Below are 235 nucleotides of genomic sequence, written 5' to 3' on the forward strand. Positions count from 1 at the left end.
TCTTAAACATTGCCTGGACATCGTTAGACTTTTTAAAAAAGATTAGAAAACTAACAGTCTAATCCTTTATTAATGCTTTGTTCTTTATTCACAATTGCATAAATATAAAATTCTTCCATCATGTAAATGGCTAAAACATTCAACAGCAAGTATAACATGTTGCGTGATGTCTCAAGCAAAAAAGATTTCAAAGCACTGAGTAAAGCCTGTGTTTAACTTTTTTTCTTTTTTACTT

Source organism: Haplochromis burtoni, unplaced genomic scaffold (assembly GCF_018398535.1).
Source record: "Haplochromis burtoni strain Fernald_Lab_line unplaced genomic scaffold, NCSU_Asbu1 Contig_801, whole genome shotgun sequence".
Lineage (NCBI taxonomy): Eukaryota > Metazoa > Chordata > Actinopteri > Cichliformes > Cichlidae > Haplochromis > Haplochromis burtoni.